This window comes from Tenrec ecaudatus, chromosome 10 (genome assembly GCF_050624435.1).
Source record: "Tenrec ecaudatus isolate mTenEca1 chromosome 10, mTenEca1.hap1, whole genome shotgun sequence".
NCBI lineage: Eukaryota > Metazoa > Chordata > Mammalia > Afrosoricida > Tenrecidae > Tenrec > Tenrec ecaudatus.
Genome location: NC_134539.1, coordinates 84524450 through 84551772, shown reverse-complemented (window position 1 = coordinate 84551772; position 27323 = coordinate 84524450). Strand labels below are relative to the sequence as shown.

The 27323-nt window shown below is 47.3% G+C and overlaps 1 long non-coding RNA gene and 1 pseudogene across 1 annotated transcript; both read left to right on the top strand.

Annotated features, from left to right (window-relative positions):
• Positions 1-757: 757 nt before the first annotated feature.
• LOC142458063 (uncharacterized) lies at positions 758-22363 on the top strand. The gene is made up of 3 exons (XR_012786403.1): positions 758-882; positions 20519-20617; positions 21027-22363. It is a non-coding gene; the product is annotated as an uncharacterized LOC142458063 (long non-coding RNA).
• Positions 4990-6907, top strand: LOC142460202 (large ribosomal subunit protein P1 pseudogene; annotated as a pseudogene).
• Positions 22364-27323: the final 4960 nt, after the last annotated feature.

Sequence of the window (27323 nt, the reverse complement as noted above, 5' to 3'; positions counted from 1 at the left end):
GGAGGGGCCAGGGAAGCGGGGCGGGAGGGGGCCGAGGACAGGAAGCCGGACACGGTGCGTGAGATGAACTTGGGGCCTGGGAGGAGGGCGTGCACCAGGCTTGGGAACGTCAGCCCGCGAGCCCCGGGAAGAGGCCCCCCAGTCGCAGGGCGAGCGCCACAGGGGCGGATGTTTGTGTGCGGGGTGGACGCTGCGAGATGGGAGTGTGGACATCCGATGGGAGCTCTTGGGGACGAGGAGAGCAGAGAGGAGCCCGCTTCCACCCGAGCCTGGGTGCAGGCCTCCCCCAGGCACATCTGCCCTGGCCAAACCCAAGCCAAGCGTGCTGGCCTGGAGTCCATTGTACGTCATAGTGACCCTGCAGGACAGGGTCCAACTGCCCCCGTGGGTTTCACAAACTGTCACTCATTACCGGAGTAGAATGCCTGGTCTCTTTCTCCTGCAGAGGTGGTGGGTTTTGAACTGCCGACCTTGTGGTTAGCAGCGCAACTCTTTACCCACTATCACCAGGACTCCCTTGCCCAATCTGGGGAGTTAATTCAGAGCAATAGACCAAACCAAGCCAGCACGGGCACTGTGCAGCTCTGTCAACATGTCTGACAGCTTTAGAAACGTGCGTGTACACACACACACACACACACACACACACAACTCCCGTCAGCTGCACCACAAGAGACAGAGAAACGCCCTGCAAATAACTAGGCAAAAGCACGAGGACATCATTCACTAACGTGGCCCGTGTTTTCCTCTTTTCCCAGTTAGTCCTTGATTTGGACTCCAGTGTCCTGCAGCTGCAGCAGGCGTGTGGGCTAGCCTCCCAGGATGGTCTCAGGCAGTGTCTTCCCAGAATGCACTTCACTGGAATCCTCATCAATGCAAGTGGTAAGAGGTGGACACTTTTTTTTTTTGCCATGTGGACAGTTGTTGTAGACAGGCCCTCCTCGCAGTTCGTTTAATCTAGAATGCTCCCTTCGGCACCAGTCCGGGGGATGATGGTTTGAAGATAAATCTGTGGAGAGAATCATAATTAAACAAAAGGTTAAAGCAATGTACTGCATAAGGAAAGTAGGTTGAGGTCTCTTGCCTGTCACTTTCTCCCTCCCTCATCTCCTCTCTTGCTGGCTTCCTGTTTCTGGAACCTACGGAACCACTGTCTCCCTACACCTCCAGCTTACTTCATTGCCAAACAGAGTTTTAGGGCCTCTTCATTAAGGAGCTAAGTTAGTTCAAGTTCATTGTGCCAACCTAGCTGATAAACACATGTGGGGTTAATTGAAGGGCAGAGAGATAAATGGCTCAGTGAGCCTCGCCTTTCTAGTTCTCGGGTCTCTTGCTTTGTGATGGTCGGACCAGGGTGCACCTGCCTTAGCTGGTTCCCTGCTTCAGCGTGCAAGGCTCACTTCCTGCAAGACATCCCCAAGGAGAAGCCGCATGGACCTAACCAGATGCATCCCTGGGTGCTGGAGCAGCGGTGTGGAGACCCCTGCCAGCGCTGAGATGCTTACACATTCACTGATTTGGCTTTCCTCGTGCAGTTGGTGTCATTGTGTGTGTTTTGTGAGATGGAGGCGGACTTTGAGGATTGGAATTGGACATATGGGTTAATGTTGGACTTGTGGACTTGGGCAACACTGGGTTGGGATGTTTTCTTTTTTTTTTTTTTTTTTAATTTTAACAATTTATTGGGGCTCATACTGGGATGTTTTCTTAATGTACACTTAACCTTTATATAAAACTCTCTGATACATGAGTTTCTGTGGATTTGTTTCTCTAAAATACTCAGACTAACACAGTAGCAAACACTCCTCATCCTCAGTCCCTGTGCCCTTCACGGCCTTCTCAGCACATGCTAACTTGGGCCTTGTTTATCTCAACTCTGTAGGACGGGGTAGAATGAATGGTCACAGGGGGTTTCTGAGACAGTAACTGTAGACAGGGGTAGAAAGCCCTGTCTTGAAGTGAGTTTGGCTTTCATTTTTGGTGTGTTATTTGTCTCTGCTTTGTTAGATATTATGTATCTTTCTGATTGATGTGCCTCCTGGCCTGTCTCTAGAATACAAACTCTGAGAGAACATTATTCATTAGTACATCCCTGGCCCTTCATCAAACACTGGGTCCTCAAATAAGACCAGAATAGTCTGTTGATAAGACAAGGCTGAGTTTGTTGCTCACCCCTCGGCAGAGTGTGACAGTGTCTCATAGGGAGAAGGATGAGGCCGAGATACTTCTTGAGACTTTTGAAGTCTGGTTTAGGATGGTTCTTTCAGCGCCAGGGCAGGGGCAGGGGGAGCTTAGGCTTGGGTAAGGGGCATGATTGCATGGTTTAGATGGGCATGATAAAGAGGATTTTGAAGAGAAAGGTTCAAATGGCTTTAAGATGTGTGTTGGATTGATTTATGCCCCCACCCACCCCCAAATGTGTAGGAGTTCTAACACTTTAGAGATTTTAACATACTTAGAAATATGATCCTGTTTGGAAATCAGGGTTTTCTAATATTATGTTAATGAGGTTGTGCACTAATAGGGTAGACCCTAAATTTAATCACTTCTGAAAGATAGCTTTTTTCGGTTTTGTTTTGGTTTTCTGAAAGATATATTATAAAAAGAGAAGCACAGAGTCCAGGAAGGCTGGGGGACATCGATTCTATGTGAGCAGAGTCTACGAGCTAAGACCTGCCAAGGACCTCCCCCTAGGATCACATCCTGAATTTTAGCCTCCCAAACTGTAAGAAAATGAGTTTCTCCCCTTCACAGACACCCACATGGGGGATGTTTGTTACAGCAGCACTATTTCTGTTGAAGGGCCAATGGATCTTTCTGGAAGCTCCTGGCGTAGGCACACGTTCATTGCAATGCTCACTTGCATGGGCAAGAGGCAGTTGGAGTGCCAGTTACCCACGAGGCCATGGCAGAACAGGGGCGTGTAGACAGTAAGCTGGGTGAGGTAGATGATTTCCAGTTTCAAACCAGAGCAGTGCTTGGACTCAGACTCATGAAGCTCAGAGTCCCAAGAGGACGGGCCACTGCTGTTCCCTGGACCTCAGTTGAGACACTTGATGCCTCACTGTACGTCTGGTTAACAAGGAGTACTCAATACAGCCTTCCTTTCCATTTGAAATCAGTTGATACATGTTTCTTGAGCGAATAAATAACAAATGAATGAATGCTTTGGAATTCTAATGGTTCCTAGTTAATAAAGGAGGAAGAAGCACAAGAGACTGAAGGAAACACCGACGTTCTAGCCATCTTCAGGATCAAGAGGGTCAGGGGGAAAAGTATAGATACTTGTCAGTATCTACATTGTCCAGACATGCACAGGTTTATCCCAAACAAAACGTGTTTACACACGTCTCTTCAATCAGCGACGTCTGCAGAGACGTTCACTCAGCAATGTGCTCGGCTTAGTCTTGTTACAGTGATTTAAATGATAATAATAGAATCCAGTCAAAATGGTGGCTTCTGAGGAAATCTGCTGGGCCAGTTAAATTCAAGGCAGAGAGGGCAGCTCTCTGCTGACCTCAGAGAAGGTTATGGCGGCTGGTGTTTGGTTCCCAAGGGAGTAATCTTGATAGATTTTCTCAAATGACACAGGGGCTTAGTATGAAGATATCTTCAGAAGAGTGAAAGCTGCCTTGGTGAGGAAAAGGCCAGGAAAGTGTCGCCAAGGAATTTCCCACATGACAGTTTTCAGGCGCTGTCCTTTGAGAAGCTCCTTGGGAAACCTTATCCCAGCCCTCCTGATTGCTGATTCAAGTCCTGATCTTGCACCTTCAGACATTTTTAGTTTGTTCCCCAAACTCAAAGAACCTTGAAAGGAGCATAAGTTAAGTTCCTTAAGGAGGCCAGAACTGCCGTTTGATGTGATGTCAGTTGAGGGCCATAGAATTCTTTAGGAGAGAGTTGGAGACAGCAGCAGTATTGGCAACGTAGACCTGGATGGGGCATATGTGGAGAAGTAATTTCACCTTTTGATATTTTTGTTTAGTAAAGTTTTCTATGATTCAATGTTAATTTTTTTAAGCCTAACCTTGTAGAGTTTAGAGGAGCCCTGGTGACGTATTGGGCTGCTAATGGCAAAGTCAGTAGTTCAAACCACCAGCAACTCCTCGGAAGAAAGGCAGGGCTTTCTATGCTCAGTAAAGAATGACAGTCTCAGAAACTCACAGGGGCAGTTCTACCCTTTCTTACAGGGTCGCCATGGGTGGACATCGACTCAATGGCCGTGAGTTTGGTTGGTTGGTTGGTTGGTTAGTTTTGTATCACCTAGTGGAACTGACTTTTCCTTGGTATGGTTCTCTACTTGCCACCTACGGTTCGGGCTATTTGGGTGCATACAAATGCAGTAAAGAAAGGGACGGTGGCACCGAAAGCCTTTCTGAGGTCCTTGGAACGGAGTGACAGGAACTCCAGGGAAGACGTGCAAGGAGCAAGTTGGTCCCCGTATGTGCAGGTGAAGGGAAGCCGTGTAATGCGGCAGAAAGTGGGTTCTGCCTTCCCATGTGGCCTGAAACTGCAGAAGACCTTGACTTTTCAGCCATGGATGTCTGTCCCTGAGATAAACCTACTTCCTTCAAGTGACCAGACAATCCCCCAGATGGAAAAACCTGACCCCCACAGGGCAATGCTTGTCCTTCCTTGATGTAAATCAGCCTCCTTCTCAGTCTATCAGCTCTCTTTTGCTTTGAGGCTATAGTCCTTGAGGCCAGAGGCAAACACACAAGTTCTTGTGTTTGAGAAACGACCCTGACGTTCAGTAAATAGTCCCTAGGTTTCCACTGATGATAAATGAGCCATTACCATGTGCCCCCTTCAATCTGGGCACTGGTTGTAGGGAGCAACTAGAAAACAGAAGACAGATTTCTGATTCAAGACCAGCTATGTTTCTTTGCCTCCAATTCCTCCTCAGATCCCATTGAAATAAAGGTAGCAAACACAATAAGAAATAAGAGGGCAAAGACAAGAGTGTACCACCCACACTGCAAGACCCAGATGAGTACCGCTAAACCCATAGGCACCACGTCAGTCCAGCTCATTGTGGCCCCAAAGCTGTAAATCTTCATGAAAACATATAGTCCCTTCTTTCTCCTACAGAGCTGCTGGTGGATTTGAACAGCTGACTTGGCTGTTAGCAGTCCAACCATTACCCAACAGCTCCACCAGAGTTCTTAGTGGGTCTGCTGAGACAAGGCAAAGTCAGTAGGCAGAGGAAAGTGGGAGAAGTAGTGACAAAAACCTTGTGTTAATCATGATCTGCCAGAGAGGACAACAGACTCACCTGGTGACCTCACATCCCTTTCTGGCTCAGGAGGCACTTACCTTCAAGAAAAGCATCAGACATCTTTTCTCAAAAGACATGGAACCGAGAGATGCTGGTTGTTGCTGGTATTCCAAAATAAGTGTTCCTTATCCTAGCACTTGGGGTGGTCCATGGTCTGATGGTTTATGCAAGTTGAAACCTTTCAGTTGGCCTGCCATCCTGATCCACAAAGAGTTTGTAGGCAGAATTGCTATCCCGACAGAAACCTAGAAGAATGACTATACAAGCGACACACCACCAGAGGAAACCCAGGACACCTCAGTAATTCTTTATTAAATATTAGCCAGACTGCTCCTTAGAGACGAGGATGGGCAAACTTCATCTCCTGTACTTTGGACACGTTGTCAGAAGAGACCAGTCCCTGGAGAAGGACATCGTGCTTGGTAAGGCTCTTGGGGAATGAAAAAGAGGAAGATTTTCAACAAGATGTATTGACCTGGTGGCTGCATCGATGGGCTCAAACATAAGGGAGAACAATTGTGAGGATGGCACAGGACCAGGGATGTTCCCTTCCTTTGTACACAGGGTCACTGTGAGTCAGAACCAGCTCAAACCCACCACCGCAGATGATTACCATGCAAATGGGCCGAAACAATGCCAAGCAAAAGAAAGTTCCAGATAAATCAAACCGAAAAACTGACAAGAAACAAGAACTGGATGCTACATTGAGAAATAAAGGCAAAAACAGAAAACAAGAAATATTCCCCAGAGATAAAAATGTTGTTTAAAAAAAAAAAAGTTGCATTGAAGGCTTGAAGACTCTGGTGACAGTGATTCGAGTATTCAGTTGCTAATAAACAGATTGGCTGTTTGAACCCCCCAGTTTTGACATCAGAGAAACACTTGGACATCTCCTTCCATAAAGATTTACAGCCTTCGAAACCCCACAGGACCGTTCTGCTCTGTCCTGTAGGATCACTGTGAGTTACAATTGATGTGATGGCACGGGGCTTGGTTTATTTGGTCACTGACAGATTAAAAATTAAAATTGAGATGACAAAATCCTCTAAAAATATAGAACAAAGATGAAAAGATGAGAAACACTAGTGGGAATTCCAGAAAATGAGATTGAATAAAATGGAGGGAAGGAAATGATCTTAGAAAGTATAGAGGACAGCTCTTTCCTCAGCTGCCGTTTAGGTGCTCGGTCCTTCTGAGGAAGCTAAGGCCACGTTGGGGTGAGCCCCTTACTTCATCCGGCAACTAGCACCGTGCCCGGCAGCCGCCAGCCCAGGAATCCGCACCATGCCTCCATCTCCGAGCTCGCCTGCATCTACTCGGCCCTCATCCTGCACGACGACGAGGTGACCGTCACGGAGGACAAGATCAACGCCCTCATTAAGGCCGCTGGCGTCAACGTGGAGCCCTTCTGGCCCGGCCTGTTCGCCAAGGCTCTGGCCAACGTCGACATCGGGAGCCTCATCTGTAGTGTAGGGGCTGGTGGCCCTGCCCCAGCTGCTGGCACCGCACCAGCCAGAGGACCCGCACCTGCCACCGCTGCTGCCCCAGCTGAGGAGAAGAGTCTGAAGAATCTGATGATGACATGGGCTTTGGTCTTTTTGACTAAACCCTCTTTTGTAACATGTTCAATAAACCCAACTGAACTCTAAAAAAAGAGAAAGTATAGAGGACAGTTTTCAGAACCGGAAGGAAGGTCATCCTGAAAGAGTTTGTTGTATGCCAAAGAAACGTCATTCTTACCTAGACACTTCATGAAATTTCCAGAGCATCAACAATAAAGAGGCGATCCTGAAAGTTGTGAAAGAGAAAAAAGCAATTCATTTTCAAAAGAACATGAGTCAAAATGACTGTAGACTTTTCCTCACTAAGACTGGTTGCTGGAAGACTGGATGAAGAAATGCCTGCACAATTTATTTTTGGGGTAGGGGTAGCATTCTACCTAGAATTTTATATCCAGCCAAACTTTCCCACAAATGTGAAGGTAGGAAAAAGTCTAATTCAGACATTGAAATGTGACCTCCACATACCCTGTCCTAGAAAATTGAGGGAGTATTTCAGGAAATGTGAGACTAAGCCAGAAAAGAAGACAAATAAGCAGGGGATCTAACTCAGAGCAGTCAGTGAAGTGTCAGGTGGCAGGTGTAGAGCAGTGCTAGGGACTAACCATTCTATTTAAAGGAGAAGGAAAAATGGGGCTTAATGATCATTTGAATAAAAAAGTGAAAAAGAAGAAAAGCAATTACAATCTCTAGGAATATTCTAAAAGGGGAAAAAGCGTCATACCCTAAGTGGAAAATAAGATGTACTAGATCCTGACTGCACTTAATTGATACAGCGTCAAAGACAGACCATCCTCCTCAGGGTCCCCTGTGGGTCATGGGATTAGGGGCACAGAGAAGCGCATCCTGCAGCTCCCTCTCTGGCCTCATCTTGACGAATGTGGTCGTCAAAAATGCTATTTAGAAGCAAATCCGGAAGCCTGGGTTGTGCTTGCCGGCAAGACTGTCCATACTAACAACCTTGACCTAATAAAATTGAGGCTAAGAAAAGGTTGCTTGTGGAAGTTGGGCAAGGAAGAGGTGTTTAAAAGGAGAGGCAAGAGGCACTGACCAAAGTAGATGGGACAAGACGAGCTTAATTACATGAGCAAAGTAATTAGTATAATAACAAAAGTAATATTAAGAAAGAGCCAAAGACCCGATGTTTGATATTGGAAAACCAATATGAACGGAAGTCCCTATGTAAAGAAACAGAAGTGTGAGCATTTTGACAAAAACGGAAAAACACATAGGTGAAGGGGGTTGCCTCTAAGTGACAGGAGAAGGGTGAGGCAGGGCAGGCTGGAAAGGGTTGTTTTTACCGCAATCTCCGCTGTTCTGTTTGATTTGTCATCGAGTGAACGCGCCATTTTCATTTGTAAAATTTGTAAAACAAGTTGTAAGGCTGGAAGCCGTGGGGAGGAGGGAAAGTAATTACCGCCTCTGCCGCCGTGATTGCACCTGCTCGTGGAAAAAGCCAGGGAGTGGGCCCTTGGAGACAGCAGCTCATCCTCAAATCCCTTAAATTTGGCTTGGAAAATTAATTCAATATACTTAACCTTTTTGTTCTTGATTTGTGGCCAAAATGAAAATTAACTTTTTTTCCTTTTCTTTTTTTGGACAGTGATCGGAAGTGACTTGGGAAATGTGTAGGAAAAATACTGAAAGGAAATTTGCCAATGAGGTTTTTTTCTCCCTGTCTTTTTATTCTTTTTTGACGTCTCCTATTTTCCACCCGAACCGTGAGAGGAAATCAGGGTGTTTGTTTGCTGGTGGTTTGTTCCATCAAGGGCCTCCGTGGGACTAAACCCACTGCCACCACATTGATGTCTCTCCCGTCGCCCTGGGTGGGCTTTCTGGGACCATAAATCTTTGGAGCAGCAGACAGCTCCGTCTTCCTCCCCCAGCGCGGCTGGTGGGTGTGAACTGGTATTGGGATGAGTAGCCCAAGGCCTAACCCACAGTGCCACCAGGCCTGGAATGTCCTGGCCTCTATAAGGTAGAGGCACCCACAGGGGTTCAATCTCACCTGTGGCTCTGTGGGAAAGATGAGGAAGGAAGACCCCCAACAGCAAGGGTGGACACAGGGGCAATAGCGACGGGCTCAAACAAACGAATTGTGGGCACAGTACAGGACTGGGCAGGGTTTCCTTCTGCTGTGCTCTGCGTCGCTGTGAGCAACCAACAGCATAAACATCTCCTCCTGTCCAGGGTCCCGTCTCAGTACCCCTACTGAGGGTCGCTGTGAGCGGGAATCTATTGGATGGCGGTGGGCTGGGTGGGGAAGGGAGGGAGTGTGTACGCTCCCACATTGTCCCTCCACCGCCCAGCAAAGTGGTAGTGCCAAGAGATCCCAAACTTGACTGCAGGTTGTAGGTTTGAGTCCATCCAGAAGCACTTCAGAAGAAACACCCAACTCTTCTACATCCCAATGCAGCCCTGGGGGCCTGTGGAGCCCAGATCTACTCTGAAACACAGGCAGGGTGCCTTGAGTTGGGGTCCCCTCAGTGACAGCTCCTTTCTTCTTCTTTTTAATTGTTTTATTGGGGGCTCATACAGCGCTTATCACAATCCATACTACATCAATTGTATAAAGCACTTTTGTACATTCACTGCCCTCATCATTCTCAAAACATTTGCTCTCCACTTAAGTCCCTGGCATCAAGTCCTCATTTCCCCCCTCCCTCCCCACTCCCCCTCCCTTATGAACCTTTGATAATTTATAAATTATTATTTTGTCATATCTTGCCCTGTCCAATGTCTCCCTTCACCCACTTTTCTGTTGTCCGTCTCCCAGGGAGGAGGTCACATGTACACCCTTGTAATCAGTTCCCCCTTTCCAACCCACCCTTCCTCCACCCTCCCGGCATTGCCACTCTCAGCACTGGTCCTGAAGGGATCATCTGTCCTGGATTCCCTGTGTTTCCAGTTCCTGTCTGTACCAGTGTCCATCCTCTGGTTTAGCCAGATTTGTAAGGTAGAATTGGGATCGTGATAGTGGGGGTGGGGGGGAGGAAGCATTTAGGAATTAGAGGAAAGTTGTATGTTTCATTGTTGCTGTATCGCACCCTGACTGGCTCGTCTCCAACTCCTTCTCTTCCTCCTCCTCATTCTCCCTCTTCCCCCACTCCTCCTCTTCCTCCTCCTCCTCCTCCTTCTTGTAACCTCTCTGGGTAGGCAGTAGCAGCTGGGGAGGGAACAGGAACCAGAACTTGGGTGCTGAACCATTCTGGTTTGCCTTAACTGCGGAAGTTCCAAAGAGATGGGATTTCCCATGGAGACTCTGCTCCACAGGACCCCTCCCAAAGGACGGGAGTGGACTGTGGGTAAGGCAGTCAGTCAGTTAGCAGTGAGCGTATTAACCATCTGCTCCATCCAGCGACTCTAAGATTGGCCCAGCCCCAGGCAAACCAGGACAAGAGGGTTGCCAATCCAGGGGAAGGCTGGGTGTCCACTTCCCCCATCACCACACATGTCTTTATCAAGCAGAGGAAACATTATTTACGCTTCAAAACAACACAAATAAAACAACTGAATTCCTCCAGGCCCTGTCCTGGGTCCTCTTTCCTCAGCCCTACTCTCCTCTCCTGGACCCTAAATACTCTCTAGTTGTGATTCTTCCATGTGTGTTAAGGAGCTTCAGAAGTTCATGGGGAAATGGATTTGGGGTAATGATTGCCCAACTCTTCTTGATATGATTGGATTATTGTATGATATGTGGATTATGTGCCAATAAGACTTTTGTTGTTAAGTTTGTGGAAATAGTTCATTCTTTTAACCCCAGTTTTCCCCATAAACTCTCGGAAGCCCTCCCTTATCTACATGTGGAGTTCCAGCCCTGGTTCCCACACGGCTTCCCTCACCTTGTCCTCTTCTCTCGGAGCAGTGAGCCCTCTGGCACCCTGTCTTACATCATTGTCATGTCTGTTGCTGTTCCCCGTTTTCCCTTGAGGCCCCTTTCCCTCAGGCCCTCCCTTTCTGGCTTCTGGCTCCATTTACTGATTATTTTAAGAACCCAAGTGTACACTATTTAGATCAGTTCACTCATTATTTTACCAAATGTAATAACACAAAATAAGTTGATATGGAAATCTCACAATTGAGCATTGAATTCACACTAAGCTATTTTAAATCGTGAATGTTTTCATCTTTCAACTTTGAAAAATAAGCAACAGAAAAATGTCAAAGATGGTGCTCATGCACTTCTGTGTGTCTGTACAGTTTGCACATGCATGACTTATTCTGAACATCATGTGTTTTCTACCATCTCTGTGATCAGTCGATGGCTGCAGGCAAGTTCTCTCAATGATACACTTACCTTAGTCTTGTTACAGTGCCTTACACAAACCAATTAAACACACAGGCCAATCAAAACAGGGGCTTCTGAAGGCATCTGCTGGCAGCTCAGAAGGTCACGGTGGCTGGGTTTTGTGCCCTTGTCACAAGGTATCTGATAGGTTTTCTCCAAGCACACAGGCAGATCAGGAAAACCGTGCTGATGAGAAAGGATTGCAGTGAGGAATTGTTTCCTTTTTCATGATCGATCGATCTCTTTATTTATTTTATCATTTTATTAGGGGGAGGAATGACTTCCAATCACAACAAAGCACCTGCTTCTTCAAGGGGAGCAAGGCCGTCCTCAAGCCCTCACCTCCTCCGCCCTGCGGTCCGGATCTTGTCCCTTCACACTCCAGTTTGTTCCCCAAATTCAAGGAATCTGAAGAGAAACATGATTTGAATCTCCCAAGGATGCCCAAACTGCCCATTTGGGCATGGTGCATAATTCTTCAGGAAAAGCGTAGAGATGGAAATAGCACCTTTAGAAAGATAGAGATCTAGATGGAGGATATATTGAGAAACAATAGCTTCACAGTTTTGACATTTGTGTTTAATAAAGTTTTCTATGATTTTGTAGCAATGCTTTTTGACTCATCCGAATTTTGGTATATGTATATCAAAACCAGACTTAGTGAGTCCATGCCAACTCATAGTGACCCTCTTGGACAGGGTAGGACCGCCTCTGTGAGTATCTGAGACTGTGACTCTTCATGGGAGTAGAAAGCCGGTCTTCCGAGGAGCAGCTGGTGGTTTTGAACTGCTGCCCTTGAGGACCGCAGCTGAATGCACCAGGGCTCATGTATATGTGTGTGTCTATATATGTGTGTGTCTATATATGTGTATATACGTGTGTGTCTATATGTGTTGTGTCTATATGTGTTGTGTCTATATGTGCGTGTGTCTATATGTGTGTGTCTATATTTGTATGTATCTATATGTGTGTCTATATGTGTGTGTCTATATTTGTATGTAACTATATGTGTGTGTCTATTTGTGTGTGTCTATATGTGTGTGCCTATATATGTGTGTGCCTATATGTGTGTGTCTATGTGTGTGTGTCTATGTGTGTGTGTCTATATGTGCGTGTGTCTATATGTGTATGTCTATGTGTGTGTGTCTATATATGTGTGCCTGTATATGTGTGCCTATATGTGTGTGCCTATGTGTGTGTGCGCCTATATGTGTGTCTATATGTGTGTGTGCCTATATGTGTCTATATGTGTGTGTCTATATGTGTGTGTGTCTATGTGTGTGTGTGTCTATATGTGTGTGTGTCTATAGATGTGTGTGTATAAAACATATGAGAGTAAATGGAAGACATTGTGACCTTTACCATTAAATATTTCACTCCTAGGAACAAGATTTTCTCTTACTACACGACAATATAAATATTCAGTCCTGGATAATTCCCAAAAAATACTGCCATTGGGTCCATTCTGACTCACTACCCTAAGGAACAAGAACTTTTGGGTTTCTGAGACTGTAGCTCTTTAAAAAAACCAATCTTGTGGGAGGAAGTCAGTTCAGCCAAACCGCCTATTCTGCCGGCTGTTGTCTGACCCTCTGTCAGCCTGTCCCTTCACCAAACCAGGAGATCTTAACTCTTTGGGAGTGGAGAGCTTCATCACTCTGCCTGGAAGCAACTGGTGACCTTGTATTGCTGACCTTTGGGCCAGCAGCCCAGGGCGTAACCCAGGGCCCCACCATTATCTAGTGTGCAATCTGTATTCAGTTCTCTAGTTCTGTCATAAATAGCCTTTACAACCTATCCTTTTCCTGCTCCAGGATCACAGGTTGCATTTGGTGGTCACATCTTTTCCATTTCTTTTCATCTGGCACAGGGGCAGAGTGGCTCAGTGGCAGAACTCTGCCTCCCGCTTGGATTCCTGGGCCAATGCTTCTCATGTGCAGCCACTGCCAGGTGTCTGTCAGTGGAGGGCTGGTTGTTTCTATGATGCTTGCCTTAGACGTGTTTCTCCAGAGAAGTAAAATCAGTGAAGCTTCTATGTGCTTGTACAGAGAGCAAGACTAGTCTCCATAAAACAGTTCACGTGATGGCAGGGGCTGGCAAATCCCGAGTCCGTGGGTCAGCCGTCAGTCTGGAGGCCTCTCCTGACTCGCATCATTGTGGCGAATCCATCTGGTGATCAGCAGGCCTTGCCCCACCCCCTCGGGAACAGGTGGTGAGTGCTTGGACACAGGCTCCAAGAGACAGCTAGAGGGTTCTCCCAGAACATGCACACATACTCCGCACAGGTCAGCGCCCGAGGAAGGCTTTTCACCCCATTGGCTGCTCGTGATGCCTCTCATCATGGCGGAGGGCTGCAACTGTGCAAGCAGCGAAGCAGGGCTCAGATAGTGTGATGCAGCCTTAAACATCATAAGGCTGAGCAGGGGTCTGAGGTGCTTCCTGACCAAGACGGTCTAGAAAGAAAGGCCAGGTGATCTACTTCCCCAAATAAAATTCATTTAAAAAAAGAAGAAGAAGCAGCAGCAATGTGGAAATACCTTAAATAACAGTTTTATTGTATTTTGTCAGGTATTTATATTTTTCACTAATTTAAAATATTTTATTGGGGGCTTGTACAGCTCTTATCACAATCCATCCATCCATTGTATCAAGCACATTTGTACATTTGTTGTCATCATCATTTTCAAAACATTTGCTTTTTACTTGAGCCCTTGGTATTAGCTCATTCCCCCCTCCTCCTCCCTCCCTCATAAACCCTTGATAATTTGTAAATTATTATTTTTTCATGACTTAAACCAACTGCTGTCTCCCTTCATCCACTTTTCTGTTGTCTGTCCCCTTGGGAGGGGGTTATATGTTGATCATTGTAATCAGTTCCCCCTTTCTTCCCTGTACCTTCCTTCCCTTTCCCTTAATCATTATCAATATTGAGGGATTTATCTGACCTGGATTCCCTGTGTCGTGAGCAATGATCTGTAGATGCTCTGGTCTAGCCGGATTTCTAAGGTAGAATTGGGGTCATGATAGTGTGTGTGGGGTGAGGAAGCATTAAAGGACTAGAGGAAAGTTGTATGTTTCATCGGTGCTATACTACACTCTGACTGACTCGTCTCTTCCTGGTGACCCTTCTGTGAGAGGATGTCCAGTTGTCCACAGATGGACTTTGGGTCTCCACTCCACCCTTCCCATCATTAACATTGATGTGATTTTTTGTTCTGGGTCTTTGATGCCTAATCCCTGATCCCATCGACACCTCATGATCTCATAGGTTGATGTGCTTCTTCCATGAGGACTTGGTTGCTTCTCAGCTAGATGGCTGCTTGTTTATCTTCAAGCCTTTAACAGATGCTATATCTTTTGATAGCTGGGCACCATCAGCTTTCTTTACCACATTTGCTTATTTCATTAATATTTTAAAACTCTTATTATTTAATTTTGTGGTACCTGTTTTATTGTTCTTATTTAAGCACTAGCTGTATGAAATAATGAACTACCTTGCAGTATATTGTTTTTTTTTTTTAATGCTTAAAATGGTCATTAGTACAGTGAGCCAGTTGTTAGAGTATTTGAATCCCACCACTGGCTTGGGGTTTAAAACATCTGTCTTGAGGAGACACAATTCAACCCATAATGGTCCCTAAATTTAGATCTCTTGTCTTTCAACTCAGGATTAAAGTCCAGTGACGCATTGGGGGCTGGCTAACAGTGACTTGATGTTGTGTCCTTCCCAGCACAGTGTATCAGGAGACACATGGTGTCAGTCCACCCCATTGCTGGGATGTTGACTTTGAACACTTGATTGAGGTCATCGTGTGAGGCTTCTTCTCAACCACAAATTCTCTTTTTTAACCTTTGTGCAGGACATTATAAGATTTTTTTTTTTTTTACTTTATGATTCCATGGGTATGTTCAGGTTGTTTTCTTTTTTTTTTAATTAATTAATTTATTTATTTTAACAATTTATTGGGGCTGATACAATTCTTTTCACAGTTCATACATATACATACATCAATTGTATAAAGCACATCTGTACAGTCTTTGCCCTAATCATTTTTTTTCTCTTTTCTTCTTTTACATTTTATTAGGGACACATTATAAGATTTTATAAATAGCCCATGTAGTGCAATTAATGACTTAATATGTCTCTTGGCTGCAAACAGGGGCTGGAACATAACCACCACTGTGAGGACTGTGTGGCCCTGGGCAGTGGCAGTCTACCTTCTGTGGGTTGGGAGGGACTGGAAGCTCCTTAACAACAAAAACAGCAGCCGTAGACTTTGTACCTCTCCCCACACCACGGTAGGATTCCCCCAATGAGGCAGTTGTGGCACACCAAGGGGACTGGCTAGCTTGCTACTAATGTAAACAAAGTGCATGGCACCTTTGTGTGTGGCCAGGGGAGGCCTTGCAAATAAGACACATGGAATTCTAATGAGGGGATTGGTCAGTGTTGCCCGCCTGCTTGACTTAAAGGGAGACCCAGAGAGGGAGGAGGCAGAACTAGGCAGCCAGCAAAACAGTGGTTCAAGATGGGGGGACCAGGAGATTTGCTCACCCAGGCAGTAGAGTCTGGAGGCAGAGGGCAAGCAGGGCTCTCCTGATCAAAGACCTGTGTCCTGACTTGTTCCTGTCGCTTCCCTAGTCAATCCCTCAAGTGTTGGTCTGGAAGACCTGGCAGCAGTGCATGACCGAACCCAGTGATGGTAGACCCCGAGGGGAGGCAGAGTTGATGTCAGGGGTGACTGGGTGACACGGCTGTTCTCAAAAGCTGAACTTTTGGGGTATTTTTCATCTCATAGGAACCAGCTTTGTGCTGAACCAGCTTTGTGCTGATCCTTAGAAGAGAATTTATTCCTTTACCTGTTTCCCAGCAAATTTCCACCCTAAAGACTTCATATCTATTAGTGTTTGTTACCTGAATCGATTATTACTACCTTGGTTTCAAAACATTGCATTTGTAGCTCACTCTATTTGTATTTGTTTATTTTTTTTGGATCATTTTATGGGGGCTCTTACAACATTCCACACATCAATTGCATCAAGCACATTTGTTCACATGTTGCCCTCACGATTTCCAAAACCTTTCTACTTGAGCCCTTGGCATCAGCTCCTCTTACCCCCCCTACCCTATTTTTAATTACACTCTCCTGAAAGAATGGGCTTGCCTTTTCTTCCACATACCCCCCCCCCGCTCTTATTTTGAGCACTCCTTACTCTTGCATTCTTTGTAATTTAATGTCTTACGATCCATTAAGTCATTGTCCATGCTAGTGCTGATGTTTCCGATTTGTCAGGAGGGACACTTTTCAACCGGCCTGCGGTGGCTCCTTCAGCTTGCAATTCCTTGCTCAGGGCGCTCCAGGCACCGCTCTGCTTCCTTCGGTCACTCGCTAACCCTTTCTCTGAAGAGAGTCTGCTTTCTTTTCTGGAAAAGTATACTTAGAAACCAAGAGCTGAGCACGAGCTAAGCTCAAAATTTTGTGGCATCTTATTGTTTTTAGACCCTTGAGCCAACAAGACTGGGCTATATAAATATTACATAATAAATGTTTCATGTGACCTCGAATTCTAGTCTCAGATCACTCATTTTGGGGTTTTGTTCTTGGTCTGCCTCACCTTCCCCAACGGCACATTCGGAGCCCCCTCGTTGTTCTCAATCACACACCTTGCACATTATTTGCCATGGTTTATCATTACTCTGCTGGGGGCGGAAAGGGGGCTGTGCGTCGGGCAGGCCCTTCCTGACCTGGCCTTCGGGCCTGTAGCTTAGGTTTGGCTCTGTGGGCAGCACGGTGCACATCTGATGGCCAGTGTGGCAGATCCTGGCAGGGCTCCTGACCCTTGGCTTCTGCCTCAGCCCTAGTGCTGAGTTCCAGTTTAACCCCCTTCTGGCAGGCTATCTGGTCTCCTTCTAGAAGACTCTCAAGGACCCTCGCGGAAGCTGCCCCTGTGAGTTCTCAAGACTATCGCTGTTTATGGGAGCAGATACTCCATCTTTCTCCCACAAAACAGCTGGTGGTTTCAAACTGCCAACCTCGGGATCGATCACAGCCCAGCACGTCCCCACTACCTCACCAGGGTTCCCTTGTCCTCCCTCGAAGCCGGGGAGCATGTGGCTGAAGCAAATGCCAGCCCTGGTGCCACAAGCAGACAGCTGCCTCAAGTCCTGCTGGGAAGTCACATGCAGATGCTCGCATTGCTATATAGGAGGGGCTTCTAAAAGTTCATGGAAAAATGAAAGTAGGGAGGGGGGGAAAAAAAGAGGACCTGATGCAAGGGGCTTAAGTGGAGAGCAAATGCCTTGAAAATGATTGGGGCAGGGAATGTATGGATGTGCTTTATACAATTGATGTATGTATATGTATGGATTGTGGTAAGAGTTGTTTGAGTCCCTAATAAAATGTAAAAGAAGAAAAGAGAAAAAAATGATTAGGGCAAAGACTGTACAGATGTGCTTTATACAATTGATGTATGTATATGTATGAACTGTGAAAAGAATTGTATCAGCCCCAATAAATTGTTAAAAAAAAATGAAAGTAAATGATTGTGGAAATGTCTATGAACTTTTTGAAGTCCCCTTGTGTGTGGGTGGGGGGGGCGCTTCATTCATGAAAAACTTCTATTAACTTTTCATTCCATGTCCCATGAATTTCTAAGGCCCTGCCACCGGGACATGGGAGCCCTGCTGGCATAGTAGTTGCACGTTGGGCTGCTGTCAGGAGTTCGACACCACCAGCCTCTGTGCCGAGACGGACCTGCCGCGTGCTCCTGTAGAGAGTGATGGTCTGGGAAACGCACAGGGCAGCTCTGCCCTATCCTGTGGGGCTGCTCACGGGTCAGCACAGGCTGGATCGCAGTGCGTTTGAGAGTTCACATGTGCCTACGGAGAATAGTGATCAAAATCAGAGAAACCTGCATTACACAGAAATATCCACATGTGAAGCCAGTCTTCCTCCATATATTCTCCATCTAGGTCTGTACCCTTCTGAAGGTGGTCTCGCGATCTCGTTGACCCTTCCTTGGAGAGCTCTGCCCATTTTGATCGACACTCTGTCAAAACCATGGTCTGGGCATCTTTGAGGGCCTCAAAGAAGGTGCCTGTTTCATGTTCTTTGGGTTTGGGGAGCACAAAGAAGTGGCCAGGGGCGAGGTCAGGGCTCGGTGCCCTCCAAGAAGGAGCAGGTGCGTCTTCATGGAGGGCGGGATTCCTCGCCACAATGTTGCTGGCCTTTTAGTGTCCTCCAGAAGGGCTCCCGGTTCCCGCGACCCTCCTCACAGCAAGCCCCGTGGTCGTTCTGTGCCTCCGAGAGAGCCAGTCAAGATCCTCCCTGTGGAGGAAAGAACACAAACCGTCGCCAGAGCCTTCTGCGAGGCCCTCCCTCTCTTCCTTGACCCTGCCTGGCCCGGGGACACCCCTGGAAGCCACTGTTGTAATTAATGCCTTTTTGTTTTTGAGGTGCCCTAGTGAGAGGAAGCACATTCTGTGATAGGGCTTATCCACAGTCACCCACTGGTCGCAGAGACATGCTGAAACGTATTTTGCTTGGAAGAAACCGATGCACATAGGAAATCATGTAACTGCATAGCATGTGATTGATAATGCCATAAAAGTGTTAAAGAAGGAGGGGAGGAGGGGGAGGGCAATGAAAGGGGAGGAGGGAAGGAAAGAGAAAGGTGGAGGAGGGATGAGGTCAGAGCAAAGTGGGAAAGAGCTCCAGGCCCAGGGTGGAAAGTGCAAAGGCTTAGAGGTACAAACGGAAGTCCTGTGTCCCTGAGGAGCTGGGAGGAGGTCAGTGAGGCTGGACCGGTAGCAACATTTAGCAAAGAAAGCTACAGGTGAAATAAACTTTAATAATATGTATCATTTAGCCCAATCTGTCCCTTTGTCGTGAGGCCAGCTGTGGCGGACTTGATTTGCAGCCTCAGCATTGTTGACTGCTAGCTGCCCTTTCCCCTCTCCTCCTATCTTTCTACCCCTTCTCACAACAGTTATGGGTTCCCAGTAGCTTGCCTGCCCATGCCACAGTGATAAGAACCCATTGCTTATCTTGCAACCTACTCCCAGGGATTATGATTGCCCCTTGCCCCACCCAGCCATGACTATGTGGGTGGCTGTGCTGAGAAAGTTCCCTTTGTCCATCCACGCTAATGCACGCATGGCACAGGCACTAAGACCTCATGCTCCTTCCCTACCGAAGCCCTTCCCGCCCAAACGGAATCCCAGAGTCACCGCCATGGCGTTCATTGGGATTCACCGGGACCCTGTAGGACAGGGCGGAGCTGCCCCTGGGGGTTCCTGAGACTGCCACTCTGCTTTCCCCCATGGAGCTAGCTGTTGATGCTTTTGAACTGCTGACCTTGTGGTTGGCTGAGTGCAGTCCCCTGGGTGACCCTGCCTGGAGGCATGATGTGGTACCCTCTTTGAGGTCTCTGGGTGTTAAAACTAACACACCCAAACTTTATCATTCAGCATGTGCTCTGAAGAAGGAAATTAAGGAGCTATTTCACAGGAAACCGTACCTAGACTTGCAATCCACTGTGGACGTTCTCACTGTACCCTGTCTTGATTTGCACGCCCAGTGCATGGCCGCCAGTGGCCACATGTAGTTAGCGACTACTAAACAGTACAAACCCAGATGGTGCCTCCATGGGTTTTGATTATGCTCCATTTTTAACTCTCCTACATACTTGATAGGAGCCCTGGTGGTGCACTGGCTGCTTGTTTGGCTGCTAACCGCAAGGTCTTCAGTTCAAACCACCACTTGCTCCATGGGAGAAAGGTGAGGCTTTCTACTCCTGTAAAGACCGACAGCCTCAGACACCCATAGGGGCAGTGCCACCCTGTCCTACAGCGTCACCAGGAGTCAGGATCCACTCGTTGGCAGTGAGTTGAGTTTTTTGTCTGAGATACTTGATGTATTTCCTAGTGAATTTCTACGTGGTTCATGTGTTTAAACCCAAGAATGCTAATCTATGGTGACAGAGGTTAGAGGAGTAGATTCCTTAGGAGAAATTGACTGGGGCACACAAGAAGGAGACCACTGGGGTGCATCCCAACCAGAGAGCAGGAACCTTGGCTCTGGCAGGCTGGTGCAGAACGACCTCTGGCTTCCCTGACACTGCTAGCTGGCCAAACACCACAGGTGGCCTAGTCTTACTGTTAAATTTCAACATTTTGGAAGTGGATATACTTGGAACTATGTCCACTTGGTCCCTGGGTAGGTGGTTCACCAAAGAGGCACCTCAAAGAAAGGCCTGGTGGTCTACTTGGGAAAAACCAATCCCTGAGGTTGCTATGAGTCAGCATTCACAGCAACTGGTGGTAGTTGGTGGTGGATACTGGGTAGATGGGGCAGTGGTGGGTCCGAGGTGTAATTCTCACCTTCCATGCAGGAGACAGAACTTCACGCTCAGCCCTCAGCCCTCTGCTATGACGCCGCAGGCCTTCATGGGGCTTCCAGACCAAGCCAGACCAGGAAGAGAGCCCTACCGGTGAGTAAGGGAAACCCCGTGGATGAAGCAATCATGGTGCAGGGGGAGGCAGCCTTTCATTCTCTTTTTAAAAAAATCATTTTATTGGGGGCTTGTACAATTCTTATCACAATCCATGCATACATCCATTGTGTCGAGAACATGTTTACATTTGTTGCCATCCTCATTCTCAAAACATTTGCCTTCTACTTGAGCCCTTAATATCTGCTGCTCATTTTCCCCCTCCCTCCCCTCTCCCCCACCTCATAACCCTCCATCTTTCATAAATTATTATGATTTTGTCATATATTACACTGTCCGACGTCTCCCCCCGCCTTCTTCTCTGCTGTCCCTCCCCCAGGGAGGAGGCTATGCGTAGATCTTTGTAATCAGTTCACCCTTTCTACCCCACATTCTCTCCACCCTCCAGGCATCGCCTTTCATCACTGGTTCTGGAGGAGTCATCCGCCCTGGATTCCCTGTGTTTCCAGTTGCTCTCTGTACCCGTGTGCATCCTCTGGTCTAGCCAGATTTGTGAGGTAGAATTGGGATCATGACAGTGGAGGGGGGCAGCCTTTCATTTTCTTGTGTATGGGCACAATGAATGAGGAGCCAACAGGACGGCAGTTAGCCAGAACAAGAACCACATCCTGGCAGAATTGAGTTTTCATCGGGCACTCACCAGTCTGGAAAATCTAGGTTTAGTGCTGATCGATGGTGGCTGTGGGTCAGTATCAACTAGCGCCTGATCGAAGCTGGAGTTTGAACGTTAGCTTTCATGTCGAGGCTGGGCTTTATAAAGGACAGTCCCAGGTCCTTGGTCATGTGGTCCATGGGCCATGCAAGACGTTCGCTTTTTGTGCGTCCTGCAAGGATGCATGGCTGGTGTTCCACCTGACAAAATGTCCAGACAAAATAGGGAACAGTCTCAGTGGCTTTCCAGCATGTTCTCCGAGAGGTTTCTATGCCCTCGTTGCTCTTGCCGGGAATGTAGACCTCGCTGGGAGCCATCCTGCGGGGTGAGAAGCCAGGGAAGGGAGGAATGACATGCCTAAAGCCCCATGGTCTGCTTCCCAGGGCAGGGCAGGATTTACACATGGGGGAGGACGGGGAGCTGGGGAACTCCGCAGGCCGTGCAGCCAGGTGGAGGAACCCGTCAGGGGCAAGGCAGAGATCAGTCTTGTCATCCCACTTGTCATCCTCTGCTTCTCAAATTCCTATCGCCCCTCGTGTGGTTCAGAAATCCACTCTCCGGTCGACTTCAAAGGAGCTGGCGCCCCTCCACGTGTGTGTGGTACTTGTGTCCGCGTGCTTTCTGCTCTTCACCGTAGTGGCCCAGGCTCCTGTCACGGACCTCCAGACACAGATGGAGAAACTGAGCATTTCAGGCCGGGCTGGAAGGGATGGCTTCTCCTGCCTGACCGGTAGGGACAATGCATCCTATTCGCTCAACGGAAACTCCTTATCAGATCAAGAAAGTCCAAGTTGATAGTTTGGTTTTTAATCATGAATGGGCTTCGAAATTCATCAAATGTCCTTTCTGTAGTACGGAGACAATCATTTTGGTTTTTTTGATTTTAATGTGACCGTGGTGAGTGACCTTCTAAATGTGTCTTTCTGATAGGAGGTGGGGGCGCACAAAATTGAATTTGTCACATTTCTTGGTTCACATGTCATGGTGGTTTTGTGCATGACTCCGTTTTATTTTCCTATATATATTCTGTTTATTTTTACTTAAAAATTTTTTATTTGTAATAAAATCTGCTAAAGACAGAGGCCATGTAAAACATGTAAAATCCTGTCCAAGAAAGAAAACAAAAACACTTTCCACTGCAAAAGAGCATTTAAAAGTGGTAAGACCGCCCTCTATTAAAAGCAGAAAACTTTTGAGACCCAGGCAAGCACTTGGGTCCCGTGGAGTTAGCGCGCGCAGGGAGCTGAGCTCTCAGCGGGTCCCTCGCCCTGGCGCGTTACATGGTGGCAAAGGTGCTGCCATTTTGAAACGTAGGTTTCACTCTCGTCGATGGTGTCCCCTAGTAATGCAGTTTGAGGAGGTGTTACGGTGCGGGGGAATTTAGAGGTAGCCGTCCTTCACGACAAAAGGTTTTTGAGAACAACGGCAAGCCACCGATTGCGGGTAGCGCCGTGAGGATGGAGTAGAGCGAGGAAGACTGGCCCGAGGCCCAGGCGCAGGCAGAGGCCGCACCGCGCGTCTCCCGAGGGCGCAAGGAGAAGACGCTGAGCACCGCGCAGAGGAAGATGGAGTCCGCGCTGCTCCCAAGGCGCCCTCCCGTTGCCCTGGGCATTCCTGAGTGGCACCTGCTGTGCGCGTCCCATGTAGCGCATGGGGATACGTACGTCGAAATCGCCGCTGTCAGCCCCGTTCAGTGTATGGCCCTGTCCAGACCGTTGATCTGAGCCTGAATTGGCCCTCGCTGTCCTTTCGGTTCCTGCGCTTCCCGGTGTCTCTTCCGCCCGGCTTCCCTAGGTTGTGCTGACTTCTCCCGTTTTGCGCAATGATTTCTTTTGAGGAATACTCACTCTTAGTTTTAATTTTTTCAACATTTTGACTTTTTCAGTAGTTTCGATCGAGCAATATTTTCTCTTGCAATTTTAAAACATGTAGTAAATGACTCCCTAGCCCAAACGGGTAACCACATTGGACTGCTGGTCCAAAGGTCAGCAGTTCAAGCTCACGGGTCACTTTGAAGGGGTACGATGAGGCTCTCTCTCTATACGCCTATGAAAAGTTAACAGTCTCGGGAACGCACAGCAGAGGCAGTTCCATCCTGTCGAGGGTCACTGAGAATCACAATGGGCATGATGGCAGTTAGATTTTGGTTATAGTTCAGTTTCTAATGAATTAATTTGTCTCTGCTGGGTTCCCTTAAAATTTAAGAACGGATGCAACTATTGTTAAAAACGATTTAACAAAGGGTTAACTGAATTTACAATATAAAATACATAAAGAACGGGTTTAAAGAGGTTTAAGAGCATAGTATGACACATTTGAGTTTGCACAGTATTAAGAAATAAGGTAAATAAATGGCTGGGGCGGTGAGCCAGAACTAGGTGCGCTAGCTGAAAAGTAGCTAACGTTTATTCCTTTAGGTCCTGACAGAGGGTCGGCTCAGTCAGTCAGCGGTGCCGCTGCCGTCGGAGTAGGACACCCCCCCCCCCCAGACCACCGAGAAGGCACGATGCTTGTTGGCGAATGCCCTGTGATGAGAATTCACGACTGTAGAGATTCCCTCGGGCAGCCTCCCCGGGCCTCTCTTTCCATCTCTGATGTAGACAAGAGCCACGCTCACTGCCATCAAGTCAACGTGGACCCATCTCAGCCCATACGAGCGAGGAAAACGTCCCCGTGGGCGTGGACTAGTGGAAAGTCTCCTCTATCCCCCCAAGAGCGGCTGGGGGTTTTCATCGGCTGACCTTTGGGCTAGCAGCTCAACGTGGGACCCCCATGTCAGCTGCGCTGCTCGCCCGGAAGATGGTAGTTGGAGACCCCCCACGCTTTTTGCAAGCAGACCCAGGCTTCCTGCTTTCATGAAGATTGTTGGTCTCTGAAAACCCACTTGGGCAGTTCTGTTCTGCCCTTACGGTTTGCTATGAGTCAGCACCAGCTCAATGACAGGGTTTAAAAGCATTTTTTAAAATTAATGTATAAAAAAACCTTCTTTTCCAGCCTTTGTTTAGGGAGGCAGTTAAAGCAACAAACTCCTATTGCCTTTGCTTTATGGATGAAGTCAATAACACTGCCTTTCCCCTTTCCAGAAAGCACGGTCAGATGACTTTGGGTTCACCTTGGGCGCAGTGGGCCTGGGTGTCTGCAGTAACAGTGACCACCCCAGAGCAGAAGGAGACGCTGCTCGGTCCTGGGGCGTCCTCGGCACCATGGCCATGTGTGAGGCCATGGCCGCAGCAGCTGCACCAATCCTGCTTTTCCTGGCTGTGCCTCTCCTGAGCACCCATGAAGTCTTTCTCCAGGGCCTGGTCCTTCTGGCACGTTCCCAGGAGGGGAGAGAAGTCTCCTCGCCCTCGCTTCTTCCCTTCTTTTTTCCACTTTGAATGCACTTTGCATGTCACAGAGCAACCCACTTGAGATTACTGCTCCACCTTGTATGGCCGCTCAGACCAGTGTGCAGCTCGATGGACAAGGAGGCTGGAGGATTGTCAAGGCTGTGACCCTCCTCTCTTAAACACATGACCTTGACTTGTTTTTGTTTATGTGTACATGTGTGTTTATTTATTCCCATTTCATTCGTGGAATCTAATATATACAAAGAAACGCACACTCTATGTATTTGCAAAGCCCAGCTCACCCAATCAGTGACAGGATCCCGTTAACAACCCCCCCCCTCCCCCCCCCCCCCCCCGTGGTTCTTTGTTTCCCATCCTCCCTCCCTCCTGATTTGCATGCCCCTCCCCTCCCCTTTCCACCCTCCAAGTCCTCCCACAACTTCACCATAGTCTTTAAAGCCTTATCCTTTAGAGCAGTGGTTCTCAGCCTTCCTAATGCCGTGACCCTTTCATACAGTCCCTCATGTTGTGTGACCCCCCCAACCATAAAATTATTTTCATTGCTACTTCATCACTGTCATTTTGCTACTGTGATGAATCAGGTGACCCCTGGAAAAGGGTCGTTCAAACCCCCAAAGGTTGAGAACCACTGCTTTAGTGTGCAAATCACTTTTCTTTTTCACCCTATTTACTAATGGTGTCATAGAACATTTATCTTTCTATGACACCTCGCTGAGCATACTGCTCTCTAATGTTGCCCAAGAATGCAGAGTAGTCCACTGCATGAATAAGCTAGCTTGCTTATCCATTCTTCCGGAGCCTGGGTTTGTGATTGTTTCTATCTCTTTCCAATTACAGAAACTGCTGTAATAAGCAGAGGGTGCATCTTCTCTGCCCTCATTTCTAAGGAACAGTCTAGCGATAGTCCTTATAAGATCTGTTTGTCCTTCTGGCAGCTCACGGTGTCTTCAATACTCTACCAACACCATAATTCAAATGCATCGGTTCTTTATAGGTCCTCCGTATCCATTTCCAGCTTCTGAGTGCCTATAGAGCCAGTGACTATACCATGGTTTGGGTTAAGCACACCTCAGTCCTCCACAGGACACAGGACATCGTGTCCATGTGACCAGAACTGGATGGCACCTGACCACCTGTGCTGAATGTTGTGAGCAAAAATTCTATAGAAAAATCCTAATCAAAATGAAAATGCAGAACAGAATTTTAAATTCCGATGGAACCCAGATTTTTTTCATTATCAAAAGATCATTTTATGGGGGACTCTTACAGCTCTTAGAACAATCCCTCCGTCCGTTGTGTTGAGCACATTTGTACACTGGTTGCCACCGTCATTTTCCAGTTACTTTCTATTGGAGCCCTTGGAATCAGCTGCCCCCCATTCCACCCCCAACCCCGAACCCATACTTTTTGGAGCCATGGATGCTAGAGAAATCCCTGAGACTATTGCCCTCATAATTTTTAAACTGGTTGAGGGTACTAAAGAGACCCCCTTCTGCAGTGTAATTTAAGGAGATACTTATTCAGTTTTAAAAGAGACCAAGTCAACGCAGACACATCATCTGGATGAAGGAGGCTGTTAACTCACTGCTGACTCCTAGCGACCCCTGTGGGTTTCTGAGACAGTAACTGTTTATGGGAGTAGAAAGCCCAGTCCTCTCCCTCAGAGCTGCTAGTGGTTTTGAACTGCTGACCATGCGGCTCACCGCCCAACACATAACCACTAGGACACCAGAGCTCCAACAGGGTTGGTTTGTTGAGATACAACACTTAAAAATGGTATGGGAGGGCAAAGGAAACTATCACAGAAGCATGGTTGGTGGCAGATCAACACATCACAATGATAGATGGGACCCCAGAAGCAGAAACTGGACCAAGATTGGGGCAAATACATTATGTTAGATAGAAGGGCTTATGAGATTGGGCCAAGGCCTTCCAACCAAGGCAACCAGGGTGAGACTAATAGGGCACGACTCATGACGACCCCTGTCCTGTCCCCAGTATGATGACTCCATCAGGGACACTCCTCCTCCCCCTGGGCGGGCAGGCAGGAGTCAGGGCCATCAACTCCCCAAGGCATCCTGCCTGAGGGTACTGTGGCTGTGGGTTAATGATCTGAAAGAATTCAATGGCTCCTCCCTGGGGGACGGACAACAGAAAAGTGGGTGAAGGGAGATGTTGGGCAGTGTAAGATATGATAAAATAATAATAATTTATAAATTTTCAAGGGTTTGTGAGGGTGGTGGGGAGGGAAGGAAAAAAGGAGGAGCTGATACCAAGGGCTCAAGCAGAAAGAAAATGTTTTGAGAATGATGAGGGCAACAAATGTACAAATGTGCTTGACACGATGGATGGATGGATTGTGATAAGAGTTGTACAAGCCAAAAAAAAAAAAAGTTGTACAAGCCCCCAATAAAATGATTAAAAAAATATGATGACAATATATGTACAAATATGCTTGATTAAATTGATGTATGAATTGTTATAAGAGCTGTAAGAGCCCCCAAAAATGATCCTTTAATTAAAATAATAATAATTCAATCTATGTGGGGACTCTGCAAATGGATTTCAGGCTGTCATGCCATCCAGAGCCTCTTGCAAACCAAGAGTGCTCAGAATAAGCTCTAATATGAAGCCTAAAGCAAAAGTATTCCCTGATGTCTTCTTAAAAGCAAACAAGAGTTCC